Below are 19,936 nucleotides of genomic sequence, written 5' to 3'. Positions count from 1 at the left end.
ATGCTTTCAACAAAGATCTCAAGTAAGATGGGAGAGTCAACGAAGCAGAGAGCTAATGTGTTTACTAGAAGGGGGTAAAGTATTCAGACTGAGTTTAAGCTGGGTGGGCCCAGAAGGAATGCCTGTGGAATTTTTTAAATAGCACTTGTAGCTAATGTACAGAATAAACTGCCACGGGGAGAAACACAAGAAGCCAGTAAAACAAGTTTACTGTGAGGTAAAGCTGATAACTCAAAGGAACCTGATTTGGGAACAGACATCTTAGCTTTTTTCCACGGTGAAATGTCCTGTTGCCACATTAAAACTACAATATAACGATTTCTTTCCTAAATTAATTAAAAGGGCGGTCCATCCAGTGATTTGTGCCCAAAACTTCCACTGACGCCCATGGGAGCTCCATGCATGGAGCGCTCACAGAGCAGGACCGGTGAATGATTACAGCTAAACAGTAAAAGTTTCACCAGACTTTCAACACTATGCGAAGAGTTATAAGAATTTAACAGGATAAATACGCTGTAAATGATTGCATGATATTGCTTGTTACCTGATTTACAAGAAGGCCAGGTGGGAATATCTGGGATTGTTGGAATAACCACAGATCAATTATTTTTGCAATGGATTGGAAGCATATGTAGTCACCTTGGAGGGTTTTCTGCCCAGGTGTATGTTTTTCAAGTTTGTTTTATCCCCTGGGTTAAAAGAGTAATCATGTGTTGTTCAGAGTGTAGTAATATGGCACGCAGTAGCATATTTGGCTTTGAAGTTCATTTAATTGTTTTAGGGAGGTGGTTTGGGCTATATTCTACTCTGAATTTCCACACATAACGGCCACTAGTGCAGCACTCGCAGGTATGTCAGGGTTAGATTTACCTGTTCCCTGTCCTTCAAGGTCTGCTGAGGTAGTCAAGGGGACAGCTCAGGTTGCAGCAGCAGGGTTTTGTGTGCACAGAAAGGAAGGATTAAGTAACAATGGGGATCATGCAGGCTGTGCTTGTTTATTCAGTATGTGCTCCAAGAACATATGTTGAAGAATTTTACAAATAAGTGGACCTTCCTTCTGAAATGTGAGAATGTCTTCTCATAGAACACGCTTACTCTCTGTTACTATTAACAAGTTTTAGGGTGGAATTAATTCCCATGGAGAAATCTGCTGCTGCCAAAGGATTGGTAGTAAAAACTGCTACCCAAGATACTTTGTCATTTCTTTGCTGCTGTAAAACAGCATTAACAACATCTTTTTCTTGTCGTATATTTTCCACCATATCAAGGGGTTTTCTGAGTAAAGCACTGTCTGCACATTAGATTTTCCTGGGCAAATCTGTCTATTTTTAACTTAAAAGTCAACTAAATCTACAAACTACTGGTCTGCTTGATGTTTAGTCAGGCAGAGGTGAAAACGTGGATTAGTACGTTATCACTGTAAACCACGAGGAGTGTGAATAGTAGTCAAAAATTTTGTGAGGTCCAGCCCTTTTCAAGGCTAGAAATTCCAGCTTTCCTGAGTGAAGGTGATAATTCTTCTCTGCTGCAGTTGGCATTCTTCACCACTAAGTCATGGCTCTCGGGTGACCTTCCTGATGTTGGTGTAATGGCAATCACTTGTTACCAAGTATCATCATCTTCCATAGGCATTGCGGATCCTGAGGTGGCTGATAAGTCCTATCCTTGAACCACAGGTTCTGTTACGCTGAGGTCAGCTGTTTCCAGGTGCAGCAGGTGACTGTTGACTAGGAGTGGGAGCCAGTCTCTCCTTCCTTCTGTGCCTCTTGTCCTCTCAGTCTGTCGATGGGCAAGTTCAAAAGTCAGGGGACCATTGCGTAGAACTTCTTTCCACTTTGAGTGATCCTCTGTCAGTGCCTCCCAAGTGTCAATGCTAATATTACACTTCCTTTCAGTTATCCTTCATTAAGTCCTTGTAATGCTTCAGTTGGCCTCCTATGTTACGGTATCCTTCTTCCAGCTGAGAGAAGGCACCCGAACAATTTGACCAATCCAGCCAAGTTGCTGACAGATGATCATTACTTCAATTCTCATGGTTTTTGCTTCTTCCAGAATACTAGTGTTGGTGCATCGCTCTTCCTATTTGATCTTCAAGATCTTGTGGAGACAGCGTTGGTGATGCCTCTCAACAGGGCTGTAACAAGGGTGAGGCGACTGAGGCACTTGCCCCAGGCACCACACCTCAGGGGACACAGTTAGCCAGATGGGCAGCTCTGTCTGAGCTTCATGTGGCTCTTTAAGAGACATTTGCAGCTTATTATGCTGACAGCAGCTACTGCTGCTGTAGGGACAAAGGCGGCTGCAGCTCTGGCTGGGGGCAGGGGGCGTCTGAGTGGGGGCTGCCAAATGCTGCCTCCTATGTCCCTGCAGCAGCAACAGCAACTGCTGGCAACAAAACGAGACGCAAATGGCTCTTAAAGAGCCACATACAACTCAGCCAGAGCTGCCCAGATGGCTAACTGCACCCCCTGGGGTGACCCTGCCCCTGCTGCAGCTGCTGTGGGTGCTTGCGGCTCCCCCCCCTCCTGCCTGGGAGCTCTTCAGCTGGGTTTGTATGGGTGTCGGGGGCCAGCCAGCTGAGTGGGGCTTGAGGGAGAAGCTGGGTTTGTAGGAGTGCCAGGGGGCTGCAGGGTGAGTGAGGCTTGGTGGAGAAGCTCAGTCTGGGGGTGCCGGGGGGTTGCTGGGTAAAGGGGGCTTGGGAGAAAAGCTGGATTTGTGGGGGCTGGGGTGGACATAGAGGGGAGGAGCAGGCTGGGGTCAGTCTGACCCCTGCTGCTCCCTCCTCTTTATTCCTTCTACCTGTTGTCCTGGCTACTCCTTCCCACCACAATCCATGCGCAGCTTGCTCAGCCAGCCTTCCCAGCTGCAGCCCAGCTGCCTGGGTGCCAGTCTGTGCAGCAGACGTGAGGGGTAAGCAGGCACCAGTGTCACCTGCGCTGCCTCCTGCTGGATGTGGCTGATGCCTCTTCCTCTGACTCACATTATCTCCCTGCCTCCATGTCTGTGTGACAGATCAGCTGGGACTCCTGCCTCTGAAGGAACAGGCACAGTGGGGTTCAAATAACTAGTCACACATACACACTGCTGCTCTGGCTGGCTGTTAACCAGAGAACACATTGAGCACCACTGGCGTGCTGATGTGCTATTGACAGAGATACTACTCAAGTTTTACACCCCTGTGCCTAATACTTATTCCCTGGAGTATTGCAAGTGGTTTGCAAAGAGCTACAAAGAGAGAAAGTCCTGTGTTGTCAGACCTGCTCTGCCTCTCTGCACGTGCAAGATAGGTCAGTGGCCTTGTAAACCCAGGGCTGTGAATTCAGTCCTTGAGGGGGCCTTTCACGGTTCTGGGGCAGGTTAGATTAATACAGATTTTGTCAGGGATGTGATAGGTCCTGCTGTGAGTTCAGGGGACTGGACTTGATGACCTTTCAAGGTCCCTTCCAGTTCTGTGAGATGTATATATCTCCTTGCTAGGGTTTTCTTTGGCAGTGAAAGAGGACGTGGCAACATCTGGATGGCTGAGCTACCAGCACATCCTCCTCTCAAAAAGGAGATACCGAGAAAAGTACCTTTTGATGTTATTTATTAAGGACTGTCTTGTATTCACGTGCATTGCGGCTCTTGAAGGATTGATTTTGTATGTGAATTTGGAAAAAATGGCTCTTCCCATTATTTCGGTGCACCAATTGTCCCAGTTTCCTTTGGAGATAATTACTCCACTTTAAGCATTCTGCATCAGCAATGAGAGTCTGCAAATGAGTTGTATTAGCTCAGTCTTCAGGCATGTTGGAGAACAGCGCTGAACTACATCAAAGCCTCCTGACTAACCAGCAGGTCTGCTTTTAAGCTCAGCAGCAGGGCATTGGCTGCTCAATGCTGATTCCTGCAGCTGTAATCACTCCTGTGCCAGTCTTGCCCTTTGCCTATTCTTGACTCTGACTTTGGTTTGACTACTGGTTCCCAACTGCCACATCAGGTCACATTGCTCACACAGCTGTTGCTGACGCACAGCTTTTCAGAATTGTTGTTTCCAATCTTCACAACAGCTTCCACTTCCCAGAGCTGAGGAAATGCACATTTCACACTGTCATGAGGGTAAGTAATATCGCCTCACCAAGTGAATTGTAGCAGTGGTGTTAGACTGTCTTGCTAGCCGGTGATTAAGTTGTCCAATTTGTGTGGACCAGCCAGCACAGGAACAGTCAAGATGTCTTTACCTTTGCTTTGTCAGAATGGGACTTCAATCCATCCATAATAAAGGATTTGATTTTCACTGGTGGCTTTAAGGTTGATGGAAAACAAACCAAAATTTTAAGGCTGAACAAGTCGTTGCTTAGGAGACTGACAGCAGACTTACTTGTAGAAATACTAATTTTATAACTGCAATTTCTGTGTTTTTTTTCTCAGCCCTGCCCTGCCACCTGCCAATAATGAACAAATAGTGGAGGGTAAGTGCACTTACGTTTCCAGATATGAATATTTTTGTCATATTCCAATGAAAATGTCAAATATGTAGAGAGAATCTTCTTTTCCCCCAGCTCCTTTATTTGTCAGCCAATTTTGACAAAATTGTAAATGGAGTCAGTTTTTTTTCTTTTTAAAGGCCCCTCCTGTTGCAAAGACCTAAGCTACAGCTTTGAAAGCTTATGCCTTAGTCTGGCACTGAGTACTCTGCACATGCCTCTACTGAATTTCGTCTTGTTGATCTCAGACAAACTCTCCATTTTGTCAGTCATTTTTACTTCTAATCCTGTCCCTCAAAGTGCTTACAACCCTTCCCAGCTCAACGTCATCCACACTTTTGATAAGCATGCACTCCATTATCTAAACCATTAATGAAATTATTGACTAGGACTGAGCCCTACAGGCCCCTACTAGGGTATGTCTTCCCAGTTTCATAGCAAACCATTAATAACTCTTTGAGCATGGTCTCTCAACCAGCTTTGCACCTACCTTACAGTAATTTAATCTAGATCACATTTTCTCAGTTTGTTTATGAGAAATGGATGGGTAAGAGTAGCCAGGCTTTGCTGATAATAAATGGTCACATTTATCTCATCAAATGCATTCCCTCAGACGAGGGTACTGATAGCATGCTTATCAATTGTCTGCTTATTGCTTCTTCCAACCTATCAGCAACATTGCTGCCTTATGTAGATGGAGCAGTACCTAGTTGGACTTTCATGCCTGGCAGTCGTTGGGTGATCCATTCCATCTTATCAAGCATGCTCTGTGGAGATGGAGACAGTGAAAGAATATCACGTGCAAACAAAAGATCACTCACTCTATAGCTTCTTACTAACCTGTATAATAGACTCATCTAAATGTTGAACAGGCCCGGAATACAACATGGTTCTATAATGCTATGGGCACCCGCATGGCCCCACAATATGCTAATATATTTATGGCTGACCTGGAACAACAATTCCTCAACTCTCGTCCCCTATTACCACTCCTCTACTTAAAATATATTGATGACATCTTTATGATTTGGACCCATGGTACAGATACTGTAGAAGAATTCCGCAGAGACTTTAACAATCTGCATCCCACCATCAACTTATGCCTCGATTACTCCACGTGAGAGGTACATTTCCTGGACGCTGCAGTACAAATCAAGGATGGCCTGATTGGTACCACCCTCTACCGGAAACCCACTGATCGCTATACTTACCTATGCCCTTCTAGCTTCCATCCTGCACACATAACTAGATCCATTGTTTACAGTCAAGCCCTTAGGTACAATCGCATTTGCTCTGATCCTACTGACAGAGACTAAAAACTACAAGATCTTTACCAAATATTCATAAACCTGAATTACTCACCAGGAGAAATAAAAAACCAAGTCGACAGGGCCAGACGAATACCCAGAGACCAGCTGCTCCAAGATAAGCCCGAAAAAGCCAAGAACAGAACACGACTGGTCATTACGTACAGCCCCCAACTCAAACCACTGCAGCGCATTATTAAAGACCTACAACCTATCCTTAATCAGGATGCCACACTCCAGAAGGCCCTAGGTGACAGGCCTGATATCTCCTACAGACAACCTCCCAACCTTATGAGGATTCGCACCCACAGCCACAGTCTATACCGCAGAAACACCAGTCCTGGAACTTCTCCTTGCAACAAAGCCCGCTGCCAGCTTTGTCCACATATCTATTCTGGAGATACCATCACTAGACCTAACCAGGTTAGTCATAGAATCACGGGCACATTCTCATGTTCCTCAACTAACATCATATATGCCATCATATGTCAACAATGCCCAGATGCTTTGTATATTGGACAGACTTCAAACTCTCTTAGACAAAGAGTTAATGGGCACAAAACAGATATAAAAACACTCCTGATCCACAAACCTGTCCGCCAGCATTTTAGTGGAGTGGGCCATTCTGTTAATTACTTAAAAGTTTGCGTCTTACTGAAGAGGAATTTTCACAACAGTCTTGAAAGAGAGGCTGCTGAGCTCTCTTTTATATTCAAATTTGGCACATTAACACGTGGTTTGAACTGGGATGGGAATTTTCTGGGTCATTATAGGGGCTCTTTTGCACACTTGGCTTAATCTAATTCTTGACTCCTCCCCCCCTTCTGCCCCTCTACTCTCTGATTTCCTCACCTTGATAATTTTTTTCTGATTTGTCAACCTTGATTACTATTTTTGGTTCTCTGTGCTTTATATCTTGAGTCTGTTCTGGTATGGCTATGGTCTGAAGAAGTGGGTCTGTCCCACAAAAGCTCACCTAATAAATTATTTTGTTAGTCTTTAAAGTGCTACTTGACTGCTTTTTTGTTTTGCGAGTCAAGAGAATGTGACTCAAGCACCTGTTCCCATTTGGCACTAGTTCTGCTTTGTGTTTGATATTCTGTGAAAAGTGATTGTATGGGGATTTCACGGATGTGAATGTTGAAAAACGCCATGTTTACTCTGTCATTCTTGCTTGCTCATCCCAGTGGTGATTTTTCCATTCTCTCCCTTTGTGGACCTTAAAGAATGTACCTAATCAGTTTAGCCCTCAGGCTTTAAGGGCTCTCCCTAGTTAAACACATGCCTTTTGCTGAGTAAATAAAAAGTTGCTTTTTGTTATGTCCATTTAATTAAACTTGGATTCATTTGGATTTTATTGCCATCATTCTCACATCTTTTTTAGAGTTGGGGTGGTACATTTTCTACTTTACCTCTATAGTTTTGTGGTGTAGCTATAGACATCTCAGTTCTGTTTCTATAAATTAACATACATACCAGCAAGGTAATATTTCTGGACTTCCTGATCAGGGAAGAAGCATAAGGCCATATTATGACCCACTTTTACAACTCCAATACACATGAAAATTCCTCACATGGGAATCACTGACTGATGTGAAGGAACCCTAGCCAGGTCTGTGTTGTACTCTTACCCAACATGTTGAAGATCAAAGAGACAATGAAGCCTAATCAAATACTAATAATGGGTGACATCTATGATTGTTTCTAAGCACAAGTAGGCCTGGAGTGTACAAGACAAAAGAAGAAAGCAAGAGGCTTTGTTTGACTTTATGGAGTAGTAGAAAGGAGCATGTCAATGTAAAATAGATATTAGGAAGGGATTTGAATGGCAAACACTGATAGAGCTAGTTAAAAATTAGGTACATAAGAAACAGAAAAGCTTGTGAGAAAATGTTAGAACTATCAGAGAATTAAGGGTGTAGTTGAGGACGTTGTAGGGAAATGAGCTGAGTTCTTTGACTTGAGTTTCATTGTTTGGGTGACGCCTACCTTAGCCTTACTCTTTTTAGGCAAGAAATTGAGATTATGAATGGCAAAAGTGGATATCCTGGAACAAGTCGATAAATTAAACAGCAACAATGTGCCAGAGCCAGATGGTTCATGTTCTGAAGGAATTTAAGAATAAAGTGGTTGAGCTATTACCAAGAATATTTAATCTTATTATATTTATCTGGAATAAGGGAGGGTAGCAAACACCACACATATCTTTTTTTCATGGTCTTTGCCCATGAAAGCTTATGCTCCAAAATATCTGTTAGTCTATAAGGTGCCACAGGCCTTCTTATTTTTTTAGGATTAATCCTGAGACTTACCAGTCAGTTTTACTTAGGGCCAGAGAAAATTGACTGAATCAATAAAATGATTAAATGCCTACCAGAGTATACATATAATATGAGAGGGACATACAATTATGGCTTCTGTAAAGGAAAATCATGCTTCTCCAATCTGCTATAATTATTTGGGAAAAATAGTGAAGTGATAAGCAGCTTTTAAGGGAACTAAGCAGTTATGGTATGAAAGTTAAATGCTGCTGTGTGGATTAGAAAGTAACTAAAAGGCAAAAACAGAGTAGGAATACGTTAATTTTCAATGTGGCAAAGGGTTAATGGTTCTGACCATGGTTCTGTGTTATGACCAATGTTTAATATAGTATTAAAGACTTTAAAAAGCTGAACAGTGAGATGGCAAAATCTGCAAATTACACACACTAAAAACTATTTCCTCCCAAGATTAATCAAGACCAAAGAAGACAGTGAGGCACCTCATCGGTACCTGCCAATATTGGTTCAATGGATAACAATATGATGGACAAAGCACAGCGATAACGAATGCAATATTATGCACACTGACAGGCATAATAAGTCATACACCAGGCTTGGTTCTGATGTAATTGTAATCAGTAAACAACTAAAAATAGCAGTACAAGCAAGAGTGAGAGAAGGGGGTTTTGTTTTTAATACAACAGATAAGCTGTGAAATCCTTTGCCAAAAGACGTCACTGAGGTTGATAGTTTTGTAGGCTTCATACAAGGACTAGATATTTATATGGCTAAAGAGAACATCCAGTTAATTTTTTAAAAGTTTATTTTAAAAAAAAAAGGAAATAAATTCTGATTTTTCAGGGCACATAACTAGTCACTGACAAATTTGAAAGAAGCTTCACCTAAGGGCAATTTATTCCAGCATTGTCTACTCTGGGGTTCCTTATATCATTCTTTGAAACATCTGGTATTAGCCAATATTAGGATATTGGACAAAGGGGCTAAATGGTCTGACTTGTATAGCAATACCTCTCTTTCCATTATAAATCTATCTGGCTACAATCCCTCAAAAAGTAGCTATCCAAAAAAAAAAAGTATGGTCCCTCTAAATTCCAAATTATTTAAGCTATTATCCTGACTTTTGCATCACTTATCTATCTGTTGTTGTAGAAGCTGCATTTCAGTACAGAAGTATATATTTGGAATGATGCAGTAGACTGACAACAATAGCAAGAATTTTGCTCTGAATTTCAATTTCTGCCTCCATGTAACATTAATAAGGAAAAAGAAAGAACTTAAAAAAAAAGAACCTCAAAACAAACATCTCCTCTACACCCAATGAAACCTATCATCTGAGATGTAAAACTAATTGGCTGAGTGACAGTTGTAATCTATTGTACATCATGAACCCAGAGTGAAAATAACATGTGACCCAAAGCCATGTAAGCAGCCCATGCCAGCTGGTTCTATGGGCAAAAGTGAGAATGTTAATAAACACCCAAATGAAAGGAAATTGTTGGATTGTAATTAACATATGCCATTAGTATCTGTCATTTTGGCCAGACACAGCAGACAGGCTGAACTCATACATACAAATGAGTGTCTGCCCGAACTCTACAGAGAAGAAAGAGAGATGATTTCATTGTAAGCGTCTGGTGCTGTCAGCAGCTTTAAATCACAGTGGGACTTAGTAACAAAAACAATAAAGGCCATTGTGTTCCAGAACAATAATATGGCCCTTTAAAACCTCGTTTGATTTAATAAACATTTCAGCATGTTTGTTCGTCCTCCTCTCGCTGTCAAAAATAGTCTCTGTCATTTAGATACATGTTTAAATGACACGTACTGACCACTAGGAAATATATTTGACATGATGGCTTTTTCCAGGACGCTGCATCTGCTGCTCTTTTGCAACAGTTTCCATATGCTTTGCCAAATCGAAAGGTGATGACAGCAGTCTCCTGGGTATCGTTATCAATGTGCTTCCTGAAAATGCGATTAACAGCTTCTTGAAGACCTAAAATTGACCGTGAGACTGTATAAACCACCCACTAACAGAGGCATTGATCTGTTTTATAATGGGCTCTATGAACCCCTCTGTTCTGCAGTGTGTAGAGGGGCAACAGCATGTTAATCATGCAGCAAGAGCCATGGGGAGACCACACGGAGTGGGAAAACAGCCATACAGTATTGTTCCCTACCACACTAATACTATGCATACTAAAAGGCAGGAAAAAGGGGCCATGGTCTGCCTGATGGGAGAGAAGGATGGAGGTTGGAAACTACCTTACTTGGCTAATTGCTGTGCAAGTTAATGTTACTGCAAGAAGAGTTAGCTCTACTCTCTCTGCGTCCTAAGGCACAGGGGTCTGTGTCCTATAGCACAGGGGTCTAATAAACATTGCAAGGAAGCAAAACCAGTGACGGCAATGCTCCCAGTGTGGAGGAGAGGAAGGTTACAAATAGCATGGAGACACCGTAGCTCCTGTGCATACGTCCTGTGATCTGTCAGGTTTGGCTAGCCCACTTATCTGAAGTCTACATGTGATTATTCGTGGCTACATCCCTCTTCCTGTACTGTCAGTCCGTGGGTTCTGAGGATGCAATGCACAGCAGCGATGACTGCTCCAGAACCAGGCATTTTAAGGCAAGTCCTCATAGTCCATTTTTATCTGTTGAACTATGTGTCATTTGCTTTATTAAATTAATGTTGCTTTAGCCAAAGAGTTACTGAGTGGAGAAGAGTCCATAGTGGAGAAGTGAGAGCAAACTTGTCTCCTTTCTCTGAAGAGAACTGTGCAACATTTTGTACATGGAAGATAAATCCCAGTTTTATGAAAGGTCTTGGGGACCAACCAAAACCTTCTAAGAGCTTTGAATCAGAACCCTATTGAAGTCAATCGGAATCTTTCTATTGCTTTGAGTGGAATTTGGATAAGGGTAGTGTCTTATGAAATCAAAAGTTGGCTTTGATAAAATTTTAGAGATGGGACAAGGGACAAATATCAGAGGACATGGAGTCAGAGACTGAGAGTTCAGGAAATAAGAGTTTCTGGGTTCTCATTTCATTGGAACCTTGTGCAAGAAGATGAGGCTATAATTTCCTGATGGTATACTCCAATTTTGGTGGTCTAAATAACAACCATCAGTAAACTCAATAAAATGGAGTATGTGATTTTTTTAAACTGCTACCCTACTGCTATTCTATTCAACCTCTCTTCAGCTCATGTCCTTGTAGTTTGCTGGGGCTGAACCAGTAATCTTTCTGCTGTATTTTTGTTAACAACCATTGTCTTTATAGTGCTTTATATTCCTTAACTAAAGCTTTCCTTTCTTCTAGGACTGGAAAAATTGATACATGCAGACAAGTACATCATCCTATTGGCACAATTTGAGAACTCCCAGTTAATTAGTAGGGTTCTGTTCTGATTCTAAAGAGCAATGCCAAAAATTGAAGGCTTAGCAATTTTAGCATCTTGCACACAAAAATCTCCATAAATAAGAAAACTAATAATTTTAAAAACCAGAATATATTTACTGTGCCTCATTTGAAATGATTTTCTCAGTCTTCCTGCAACTTTTTAAATGTTTATTTACACAAGTGATTGATTCAAGTAACATCACCACCAAATAAATCCATGTACAGAGGATTTTAACATTATGAGGAATCTGTAAACTGCAGAAGAAAAAAAAAGTCAGAAGGCCCTAGACTATGTGCCAAGAAACTGGATTTATAGAAAAGATTCTGCATTTTGGTGCATCTGGATAATACTTTGTCATACTTTATGAATTAAAATATGAAGTATCTGCTGCATTTTCCATCTGAGGGTTATGAGAGGACAGATGGTATGTAAGAAATTCTGTGGCATGGGGATTTTTTTCAGCTGGTGTTTTGCAGTCTGCCAATGTTGGGGTCAACAGCCCAAGTGATCAGCTGAAGTGAGGTTTGTCATCTAGGATGACCAGAGGACAAGTGTAACAAATCAGGACAGTTTTTTTTTTGTTGATGGAGTGGGAGGGAAGGTGAGAGGGAAATTGCCTTTATAAGGCACAGCCCCTGATATAGGAATGGTCCCAATATCGCGATGTCTGGTCACCCCATTGATATCTAACAGTCCACTTCTAAAAGGTTCTTATTCTCCTGCTAGTTGATAATTTTAAAAAAATGTTTTTATTAATTATTCAACAAATTCTACTATCCTTACTTCATACATAGGTCAACTAAATTTCTGCTGCTGGTCCTCCTTCCATTATAGTTATCAGTTTTGTACTGATGTAATTCCACTGACTTCTCTGGGATGAGTCCCAATTTACACCAAAGTAAGAATCACACCAATATGTCCAAACTATATATTGATACACTACAATTGTCCTTCTGAGCCCGCACTATACCTCACCAACCACTGCCTTCTGCTGGATAAGATAGGACACCAGCTCAAGTGGTCTGATTCTGGAGACACAAAGAATTCACAGCACTTGGCTATTCAATAAATAAAGCTTAGGGAGTTCGTTCAGCGTTCTAGCTGAGATACTGTGGCAGTGTGCAACACATCAGCACCTCAATGTGAAGGGGGAATGGCAGCTTCCATGGGCCCCCAGGCAAGGTGTGTGATGGGGCCCAGCTCGGTGCCTCCAGAAGGGGTGGGGCCTTAAGCAGAAGGAGGAGGGTCGGGGCACCCAGCCCTCAGCACCTCCCAAAATATGGCACTGGGTCTCCATCTCCCCAGCCCTTTGACTTGCTGGGCCCTGGGGCTTTTGCCCCTCCCTTTTGGTGCAACACATGTGTTAGCTGAATTGTAAGAACATACTTCCCAGAACAACTTAACTGATACACCTCAAAGGGCACACTGCAAGGTGATGCTACAAGGGCTTTCACAAAGAGCACGAATTTATGAAGATTAAAAATTCTCTAAGAGTGCGAGGAGGAAATAATATCCTTGTAAGACAGTTTTCTGATGAATTTCCACCTTTTTTTTTTGAGGCAGGTGGCAGTAGTATGAATTTTTTCATGACACATTAGTGAGTTGTGTCAGAAACTACTTTTGCAAGTAGATCAGGCATTTTCTGACAGAACACTAACAAAACTTCTTCCGTGCTATTTAACACTTTCCCAGTGAATCGGCTCCAGTGTTAAAATAGCATAAGACACCGACCGTACAAATGGACTTTTACACCTGCACAGAGTGCCATTGACTGAAATGAGTTTCCACAGTTTCAGATCCTGTTGCAGGATCAGGAACTTATACTGGGGTAATTGCCCCAAAAGCAATGAAGTTCAGTTTGATATCAAACTGGTTGAAGTGAGAGCACAACAGACCCAGTAGTTCTACTGGTGAAAAAACAAAAGAACAACAAAACGAAACAAACCAGCAACAAAACGTTATTTTTTGTATCATGCTCTTTCCTTGATCCTTCTACAGTCTTTTTTCTTGCTTGTTTTGATACATGACTACCATTTGCACCACAAGAATGCAATTCTTTAGACGCGCAGCTGTCAAAAGCATGAGAAGGAGAAGGAATCGGGTGAAAAGTTCCCACCAACGGTAGATTTAACCTTGAAATGCTCCTATTGATTATGATTTAACACTGATCATACAGTAATGTCCAGATGGCCCATTGTACAAGGTGCAGTATAAACATACCAGAAGGCAACATTCCAGCTCCATACAGTTCACAGTCTAAGGCTCTAATCCTACAAACACAATGTATTTAACTCTAAACTCATGATAATTCCACTGGCTTCAATAGAACTACTCACATGCTTAGTGTTAAATAAACATGTTTGTAAGTGTTTGAAATGACAAATTACCTCGGGCCTTTCTTTAATGGCTTTAATACACTGTGATTTTATATGGCTATTTAATTTTGAAGTACAAATTCGCCACGGTAAACACTGTGTCTGATAACGTGCAATACAATTAGGTTCCATTTTTATTTTTCATTTCCTCTGACAAATACCAAATGCCGGATATAACTGAAAACAAAAGTGCAATGGTTTTCTACAAATGCAGCAACTATGTTTCTAACTCGCCCTCTTCATGTTCTTTGATTAACAACACCGTGTTTGATTAATGGCGTAGCATTTTCTAACAGTTTTGGGATCAAGGGAAAAACAGACAGTTCAGTACCATAAACCTTTGATTTAACAGGCTGATGGGGGGAAAGGGGTGGCCATTAATGCAGAAAGTCCGTTAAATCCGAATCTGCAGGACTGGAGGCACCTTGCAAGGTGCACTAAGGACAGTTCTGTCCAAGACCTGTGGGGAACGCAGCAGGTTTGGGAGAGGGAGTTTGGCTGTGGGATCTTAGCGCTGTTTACAGAGCAGAGCCTCTGGGCTCACCAGCCACAAGCCACTCATCACCCACCCAAGGCTGGGTGCTCCCACAGAACCCAAGTTTCCTTGGAGTGCATGTGCTTCTGCCCAGGATCCCATCTGACAGAATGCCCACCAGCTGCCTGGTCCAGCCACCCTTCTGCTGGGATGAGTGTGTGGCAGCCCCAGCAGCTACTCCGACACTGGTAGCCTCACTCACTGCGGTGGCCCTGGTGGCTCCTCTGACCCTGCTGACTCCTCTGGCTTTAGCCACTCCTGTGGCACCACTCCGGCCGTGGCCATTCTAGGTGCTGCAGTGTCCCTGACATCCCCAGCCACTCCTGTGGCCCCAGCCACAGCAGCTACTCCAGCTCTGGCAGCTCTGGTGAGTTGCCAGCATTTATCTGGGAGTCGGGTGGAGCTGGCAGACAACCTCCATTATTTCCAAAATGCATTAAATCGGGGTCTGTTAAATCAAGGATTTACTGTACTGACATTTGGGGCCAGACATTTAGAAATGCTCAGACTGTCAAGTTAGGCTACGTCTACAGTAGGCAAAGTAAGTCAACCACAGAGAAGCAGTTCTAGCTACGGCAATGGCGTAGCTAAAATTGATGCATCTGTACTTGGCTAACTTGGCTGGGTGTACAGGGGAAGGTCTCGCAAGGAGTACAGGGTTTGGCTGCGAGCCCTGAGAGGTCAATTTTGTACATCCATACTAGACGCGCAGAATCAAACCCCGAGCAATCAACCCTGAGGAGGTCGTTATTCCAGGGTAGTAAATAGATGGCCTTATTTAGGCAAGTTAGTAGCAGCTGGATTTACAAAAAGGGTTCATCACCAGACATGTGGATGTCTTTGGAAAATTCATCCTTTCTTTTGGTGCCCAAGTGGGAGCTGAGCTCTCTGGAAAATCTGGCCTTACTGGTAAACTTGCCATCTTTCTACGTTTATGCACATTGTACACTGGCTATGGATTTGCACTTGTGTCTTTTAAATCAAATGTTGTGGTGACCAGTGCATTGTGTTATAGTCAAGAACACTGAGAAAGAAATTCTCCTATGCTGACTTCAGCAGGGCCAGGACCCCCTCCCACATTTATTCCTCCCAGCCTCACTTGTGTTAAGGGAGAGACAAGTCATCTGAGGGAGGGGGACTTCTAAGCCCCACAGAGGGGAGGCTTGCTTGAGAAGAATTGAACAGGGAGCTCCCTCAAGAGTGGAAAAAAGCAAAAGCCAATTCCAGTCAGCCTCACTGACCCTGCAAGGCAAGAGCTAAGTAGGGTCAGGGGAGCTAAGGCAGCAAATAACAGGCTATTGGAGTCTCCACAACAGGAATAGTGCCCTGTCGGACTCCAGGTGGGTACTAAGGAGGCTGTTTGGTGGGATTTCAAACAAACAAAACGTATCCCCCTCCAGGTGCAAAGCAGCTTGCTCCCAAACCATATGGACTTGGGGAGTATGTTAAAATGGATTGCAGGGCAGGCCACACACATCCAGCAGCAGCAGCAGTAGTTCTTACAACAGATAGCCTCCCACAGACAGCAACAGGTTCAGAAGATGTCCGGTAACAGCAGCTCGTACACCAAGCATCCAGCCTCATGAAATCTTCCACAAAAACTGCATCTTATTCTGTGGATCTCAAGGATGCAGTTGTGCTGACGACAACTGGACCAATCTGACCAGCCTGACTCACAAAGATGGGCCCAGTGGTGATGCATAGGCCTTTCCTGAGACATTTCAATAGGTGGTGGCGGTGGCGGTAGTGCAAAGGGCACTGGAATAGTGTGAGATCCTGGTGACCTCATATTTGACTGGGCAGACCACCCTGACTCTTGTTGCCTAGATCCCCAAATACCATTTTCGGCCACGTGGAGACCTCCATGGATACCCTTCCCCCAGCACTTCCAGGAACAAAAGCATTTCTTTGGAGTTCTATCCTGAGGGGTGTCATGAAAAGTTCTAGACTCCTATTGGCAGTGGCTCAAACCAGAAGCAAAGACGGGGAACACAAGGGCCCAGAAAGGTCCCAGGACAGAGTGCTCAAGAATCCCTAAGCAACCCCGGCCACTCAAGTGAAAATCTGCTGGGCCTTTGTCAGGGTTACCCCAAATGGAAAGACCAGCCTGAGGGTTAAGAACAGGCATTGACTCCGGTCACTAATGGTATTGCCCTTGCTTTCTGTGAAGGTGCCCGGGGCAAGCATTTCCTCAGGGTCAGGGTGTAATAGGCCTTGTTGGGACCAAGAAAGATAGACAATGAGGGCTGTGATGAGAGTTTGTGATGGGGCAAACATTATCCAGGCTACTTGCTGGTGTGGGGCCAGAGGGCCAGTGGACCCATCTGGCTTTGCTCCCCTGCACCTATAGCAAATGTCAAGTGGGGAGCGAAAAAGGAGTTTAAAACTCAGATTGCAGCTAGCTGGGTGGAAAAGCAAAGCTCTGCTTCTTCCTTGTTGCTAAGAGTCTGCGACAGCTTTCTGTCTGGATGAACCTTCTGTAGATTGGATGACCAGGATCAGGAAGACTGACTGAAAGGAATAACTACATGAAGGCAAGCTCTGAGCAGAAGCACTGGTGAGCCTTGTTTTACATTCATAATATTCTTTATTTTTGGACTTTAATACTCTGGAATCAAGTGTGCTTTGGCTGGAGGGCTAAAGAATCACTGCACCAAACATGGGAGATGCATCATCAGAGAGCCCCCACAACAGAATGAGTATTGTCTTCTTGGATGTCACTCAATAATGAGTAGGAGTGTCTTCATGTCACCCTCCTATGTGTGAGTCCGTTGATAGCCCGATTCTGGAGCCGCATGTCCAATCACAGAAGGGACAGGCAGTAGCTCTTGGGGGCTGCAAGGCAGTTTTTGACTTTCTTTTCTTCTTCTCTGCCTCTCCTGCTCTGCACTGCAGTGGGACCTCTCAAATTGCGCCATCCCCTCACAGATTATTGCTTTCCACTGGGGAAGGTCCTGGGCAAGGCTCTCCCAAGTAGTGTCAGCATCAATGATGCACTTTTTCACGTGTGCCTTCAGCAAGTCCTTATATTGCTCAGAATGAGTAGGGTCCTGTTGGCGCTCCACAGGGATGGGCACTGTTATACTGACACATAGTTTCCACATACTGGCTATGTCTACACGTGAAGCCAACATCGAAATAGCTTATTTCGATGTAGCAACATCGAAATAGGCTATTTTGATGAATAACATCTACACGTCCTCCAGGGCTGGCAATGTCAACGTTCAACTTCGACGTTGCGCGGCACCACATCGAAATAGGCTCTGCGAGGGTACGTCTACACGCCAAAGTAGCACACATCGAAATAAGGGAGCCAGGCACAGCTGCAGACAGGATCATAGGGCGGACTCAACAGCAAGCCGCTCCCTTAAAGGGCCCCTCCCAGACACAGTTGCACTAAACAACACAAGATACACAGAGCCGACAACTGGTTGCAGACCCTGTGCCTGCAGCATGGATCCCCAGCTGCTGCAGCAGCAGCCAGAAGCCCTGGGCTAAGGGCTGCTGCCCACGGTGACCATAGAGCCCCTCAGGGGCTGGAGAGAGAGCATCTCTCAACTCCCCAGCTGATGGCCGCCATGGAGGACCCAGCAATTTCGATGTTGCGGGACGCAGATCGTCTACACGGTCCCTACTTCGACGTTCAACGTCGAAGTAGGGCGCTAGTCCGATCCCCTCATGAGGTTAGCGACTTCGACGTCTCGCCGCCTAATGTCGAAGTTAACTTCGAAATAGCGCCCGACGCGTGTAGCCGCGACGGGCGCTATTTCGAAGTTAGTGCCACTACTTCGAAGTAGCGTGCACGTGTAGACACAGCTACTGTGTAATTTCTTTCACCAGACTTTATCTGTGTGCTGATTGTAGATATGATAGTAGAGAATAAATACAAGAATTATGCGAGACATGGCCTGGAACAAGCAGGTCACCCTGAGTTTACAGGCAGCGGACTCTGGTTTTGGAATAGGACCAAAGGCCAACAAAGGCATGTAAAGGACTTCATACAAGGGTCCTGTTTTGCTTTAGCCTATAGGGCAAGGAGTCTGTTCAAAATTCCTGTTTTGCTTTGGCTTCCCCACCTAGCAATTCTGGCCCTTGTGTGGTATGGTTCCATGAGGCTGAAGCCACAGTGGTGCCACAAATGCTGACTTAGTAGCAAGGAATTGATGTCACAGAACTGGACCAGGTATCGTCACAACAGAGCAGCACCTGGTGGCAGCAGGGCCAACAGCTTTTCTGAACCCCAAGACAAGATGGATGAGGGACCTGGCTCCATGCCCTGGAAGGGGCAGGGCAAGGGTAGAAGGGGTAAGGCTTTGGGCAGTCAGCCCTCAGCAATCCCTGGACAATGGTGCTGGCCACTCCCACACACACTCCTCACAGCTGCATGCAGTGGCAAAGCAAAAACCTAAGAAGCTGCGGTGGCAGCCAAACTTTGGGACCTTTTGAAACGCTGGGCCATGGGGAAACTGCCCCCTGTCCCCAGACGGTAGGCCTGCCTGATGGTGCCAAGTTCTCTGGATTGTAGCAGGCAGGCACCCTTTGGCACCCTAATGCTGCATCTGATTGGACCTGTGAATGGGGTTTGAGGTGGTGGAGATGGTTGTTGCGATTAAGAATTCCACACTTCAGTAAACAAGACAAGTAATACTAGGAACTGTAATATTGACCACACTTCGGATAATGCTGACTGGTTTTGCTCATATGGTTGTACTTTTACATAAATACACATTATTATAATATATCTTTTGTTTGTTTTTCCTTTTTCCAACCAATAAAAATATTGCTGTGGTTCCATGTTCCCAAGGTCTCCTGAGTGGGAAAGAACCCTGGGCAAATGTGGCCAAGGAGGGCTGTATTTTAACTTCCCTTCGCCAGAAGTAAGAGGATGGCTTTGGGTGGGAGCTCAAGACCTCATCTTATTTATTCTAGAGAAGAAAGAGATGGACTGAACCTGTGCCCCGGGTAAAACAAACAGGGCTTGAACAAATACACAATGAAGGGTGCCCTGTAGGATTTGTGGGAATGAAGGACAGAGTGTGCCACAATTTGACCCTGCAAGGGTTCCGTATTCCATCTGCTTTTATAAAAGAAAAATTCCAGAAACAAGCCCAGGACCTACACCTAGTTTGAAGATTTAAAACCTCATGTACATGCAGCCATTTCGAGGCACGACTAAACCCTGGGAAAAAATAATCCTAACAGACTTTTCAATTCTACGTGGCAGATCCTGCTGTGCTGTACAACTCCCATTTTGTCACATACTCAAAAGATTCCAATATCAAGAAATGTGGGAGTGTGCATACATTTTTAAATTATGCAGCTTTTTTGTTTCAAGGATTCAACGTCTTCCCTTAAATAGAACTGGCTTATAACTAATGTGTTGCAACTCCCAACAGCACCCAGATTATTTCCCTCCAATGAAATAAGAATCAGGAGGTAAAATTTTCAGAAGTCAATAGTGATCTCAGGAGGCTAATTGGAGACATCTTAAAGGGATGTGATTTTTAGAAATCTATAGATATAGATTCTGTATTCTTTTATTGCTGGTACTCTGCTCTTGATTCAAAGAG

General features: G+C 43.9%; 1 long non-coding RNA gene across 1 annotated transcript; it reads left to right on the top strand.

The window, feature by feature from the left end:
• Positions 1-3,954: 3,954 nt before the first annotated feature.
• On the top strand, positions 3,955-16,911 carry LOC142005130 (uncharacterized). Its single transcript, XR_012643080.1, has 3 exons — positions 3,955-4,098; positions 4,411-4,451; positions 16,850-16,911. It is a non-coding gene; the product is annotated as an uncharacterized LOC142005130 (long non-coding RNA).
• Positions 16,912-19,936: the final 3,025 nt, after the last annotated feature.

This window comes from Carettochelys insculpta, chromosome 1, assembly GCF_033958435.1.
Source record: "Carettochelys insculpta isolate YL-2023 chromosome 1, ASM3395843v1, whole genome shotgun sequence".
Classification (NCBI taxonomy): domain Eukaryota; kingdom Metazoa; phylum Chordata; order Testudines; family Carettochelyidae; genus Carettochelys; species Carettochelys insculpta.
The sequence above is the reverse complement of the archived record's forward strand: the minus strand, read 5'-3'. Positions and strand labels throughout refer to the sequence as shown.